Source organism: Ctenocephalides felis, unplaced genomic scaffold (genome assembly GCF_003426905.1).
Source record: "Ctenocephalides felis isolate EL2017-DRISC unplaced genomic scaffold, ASM342690v1 CF-g0.4_SCAFFOLD_03570, whole genome shotgun sequence".
Classification (NCBI taxonomy): domain Eukaryota; kingdom Metazoa; phylum Arthropoda; class Insecta; order Siphonaptera; family Pulicidae; genus Ctenocephalides; species Ctenocephalides felis.
The window spans coordinates 234,209-238,893 of record NW_020539724.1 but is presented as its reverse complement, the minus strand read 5'-3'; positions in this window follow the sequence as shown (position 1 = coordinate 238,893).

The window sequence follows — 4,685 nt, the reverse complement described above, 5'->3', positions numbered from 1 at the left end:
ATATATTTATATAATGACAAAAATATTTAAATCAACTTCATGCATAACATCATAAAATAATATATACGACAAATGTTCATGCACTATATAAAAATCTATAATACATCAACTTGATAAATTGGACTTATTTACTTTGATTAATAATAACCGGAATAATTAATAATAATAGAAATATTTTGTTATATATAATATATATAAGTATATATATATATATATAAAATATATTAATATATAATTAAAAACATTATTTTACGGAATAATTTCATTTTATATATAAGTATATTACTTAATTGGACAACATTAATATAAATTACTTGAAACAAAATAAAGGATCGATAATATTTATATATAATTACAAATTAATTACACTCCGAATTAATGAGATAAAAACTAAAACAAATACTGGTTGAAAGAGATAATAGTATGTGCGCTCGGAAATGTGTCCAGTATACACGACATTTCAATGGAATATAAAATATTATTAACGAAATTTTATCGGGAAGATATAGCAAACAAAAAAAAAGAGAAATACGAATACGCCAACTGATACCAGCAATGCACACGACCCTTCTCGCACACTTCTTGACAGCACATGATGCCTTCAAGACCGACATTAAAACATAAAACCAAAAGTATAAAAACGAATGCAGGTGTACCAACGAAGAAAAATAGAAACCACAACATGTAAAACGAGGAAATAAAACATAACTGATTATTAATTTCATCATTTCACTACTTGTCTCTACCTGAAACATAGGTTTCTACGCTTAAAAACACTTCAACATTTTTTTTAAACAGGAGAAGTAAAAAACATTATTAAGATCGACTCTTTATTTAAAAAAAATTACCATATTATAACACAATAAATAAACATTTACAATTATTCATAATTTACAACTGACAATTTAGTGTGTCTATAATAGGTGGTAATTAATAAAGAATTAACAGACGTGATGCAGTTAAACAACTTGAATAATAATTAAGATAATATAAGTAACATACGAATCATAAACGCTATACTAAATACAAATAATGCATAGTTATTATAATATTAGTCGTAAATGTTTATTTAAGGTTCATTAGTCGTGAACTCTTGTTCAAGAAGTAACAACTAAAATATTATAATTAAAGCGCTAAAATAAATTCTTGTATCTAAATTAATTCTTTAATTTCACACACTTCGAGAAGAGCTACAAATGTTCAAATTGGTTACATATTATTATTAATTAGTAAATTTATTACTGACGTCTCACGTCTCTTCATTTGGTGACAGCTTAATCGAACCCAATTAAGTGATAAGAGTACAAATTACTAAAATAAATTAAACAAAATTCAAACACAAAGTATGTACAAAATAAGCAAACTCTGAAATTATCAAGTGATACAAAAATTAAGTGCTCATCAAATAAATCGATCAACATTTGTATAAAAATCATCAAAATAATTCGAATAAAAAATAATAACTGTAAGATTTAATACAAAAATAACAAGTGAAAGATTTTCAAGTTTCAACTACAGTGCAAAATTTACGGTTTATTTATAATGAATAAAAAAATTTCAAAAAATTAAATGAATAAAAAAAGTTTCAACTACAGTGCAAAATTAACGGTTTATTTATAATGAATAAAAAAAAGTCACAAGACCAATCAAAATTCATCCGATTATCAAATAATACAATACAATGATTTTATATGAAAAAAACATTAATCAATTTTATCATAGAAAACTACTCAACAATTTCTTAATTGATTTAACAAAAGTTTCCGTGAAATTTATTTCTGTGACAAATACACACATAATAATTAAATACTATAACACATCAGCCAACCAAACGACCTGTCAACCACTTAACAAATTTATTCATTAATTATATTATCTGAACAAATATATCGATAATCTTCAAACAACTATCCACTAATTGTTAGTACTCAACTCAAACAAAGTATAATTCGCCTGAATAAAATTTACGTCAAGTTTATCAAACATAAACAAATTCAAGAATACAACAACTAACAACACCATCATTTTAAAATCCTCGACGAATTAAGACAATGTTCAATCCTAAGCGACTATTTATAAAAACTATTTAAGAAAACCTTTTAACAAATAATAATATTGTAAGACTAAAACCTTCCAACGATAAAGAAATATTCATTCTTTGAACAAATCTATAATAAATCATAATCAATCACAAAAATAAAGTACGAGAACAAAAACACGACATACAAGGAAATAAAACAAATCTAACTAACTAGTCAAATCAAATCTATAATTATTTACCATATGATACAGAATAAATAATCATTTACAATTATGCATAATAGACAGCAGTTAATAAATAAACAGACGTAATGCAGTTAAACAGCTTGAATAATTATCAAGATAACATAGAAAATATACAAATTATAAACGCTATATTAAATGCTAAGAATTCACAGTTATAATATTACTATTTTTTTAATTACAATATTTATTACAACTATTAAATAATATAGCATTTAGCAATAATGATAAATAATAACAAATTTAAATAAATGCGAGTACAAAAGACAGGATTTGCATTAAAATGATATCCGTAGTATAATGATTTCATATAAAATATAAGCAAATAATAATAAAAATAAAATTAATAAATAAAATTTCTCAACAATAAAATAATACTAAAAAACCAATGAAATATAACAAAATAACAATAATATTACTTGTAAAGATTTATTTAAAGTTAGTCCTGAGCTGTTGAAAAAGTAACAACTCAAATATTATATAAGTAAATAAATTCTTGTATCTAAATGAATTCTTTGATTTCGCACACTTACAGAGGAGCTACAAGCGATACAAATTAATAAAATAAATTTAAAAAAAATTCAAACAAAAAGAAAATTCACAAAGACCCTTTGACAGCTTGTTCGAACATACAAAATGGTACACAAGTTTCCATATTCTACCATTAAAGTATATAGTAGTTGAAAGAGTTAATAGTATGTTTGCTCGAAAATATGTCCAGTATACACGAAATGGAATATAAAATATCATTTGCGAAATATTATCGGGAAAATATATCAAACAAAATAAGAGACAAATACGAATACGCCAACTGATACTAGCAATGCACACGACCCTTCTCGCAGACTTCTTGGCAGCACATGATGCCTTCAAAGCCGACATTCAAACATAAAACTAAAAGTGTAAAAACGAATACAGGTGTACCAACAAAGAAAAATAGAAACCACACATGTAAGACGAGGAAAACTTCAAACTGTTGGCATTTGACAAATGCATTTAATAAAGATTTTGATTTTCAATTGATATTAAAAAGTTGAAATGCGATATAAATGGAGATTTTAATTAAATTTTTAATGTAGTCTTGAAGAACAAATATGTTTTGATGTTTGGTCGACATTTGACATTACTAATTATTAATTTCATCATTTCAGTACTTGTCTCTACCTGAAACATAGGTTTCTACACTTAGAAATACACATTATTGAGATAGACTCTTTATTAAAAAAAAATTACCATATTATACAGGATAAATATTTATTTACAATTATTCATAATTTACAACTGACAATCTAGTATGCCAATAATAGACAGCAGTTAATAAATAAACAGACGTAATGCAGTTAAATAGCTTCAGTAATAATCGAGATAATAAAATAGATAACATACTAATTAAAAACGCTATATTAAATACAAAGAATGAACAGTTATAATATTACTCGTTTATTTTAATTACAATATTTATTACAACTGTTAAATAATATAACATTTAGCAATTATGATAAATAACATACATTTAAATAAATAAGAGTACAAAGGGTAAAATTTACATTAAAATGATATCCGTAGTATGATGATTTAATATAAAAGCAAATAAAATTAATAAATAAAATTTCTTAATAAAATAACACTAGAAAAACAATAACTTAACGAAATAACAATAATATTACTCGTAAAGATTTATTTAAGGTTACTTAGTCCTGAACTGTTGAACAAGTAACAACTAAAATATTATAATAAAGCGCTAAATGAATTTCTTGTATCTAAATTAATTGTTTAATTTCACACACTTCCAGAAGAGCTACAAATGTTCCAATTCTCATCGTTATGTATTCCAAATAAAACTCGAATCTACTCAAGAAATTATTAAAAATTGGTTACATTTCATTATTAATTAGTAAATTTATTACTAACGTCTGTTTATTTGGTGGCACCTTAATCGAATCCAACCCCGTGGTAAGAGCACAAATTAATAAAATCAGTTGAAAAAAATTTAAAACAAAAAGTGTGTAAAAAAATAAGCAAACTCGTTAATTATCAAGTAATATAAAAATTTAGTACTCGAATAAATCGATCAACATCTATATAAAAAGCATCTAAATAATTATAATAAAAAATAACTGCAAGATTTAATAAAAAAAAAAATAAGTGGAAGATTTTCAAGTTTGGAACATAGGACTTAAATATATAACTTATGACGAATAACGACTAATTAACAAGATGGATTGATTATTATTTTTTTAACGAGAATTCAGCGGACTTCATTGACAAAAACAATTAAAGATATAATTCAAAATGAATGCATAATTGACGGTTTATTTAGCATAAAGAAAAAAGTCACAGGAAATACATTATTATCGAATATCCATCCAATTATTAAGGACAATCCATTGTTATAAGAATTC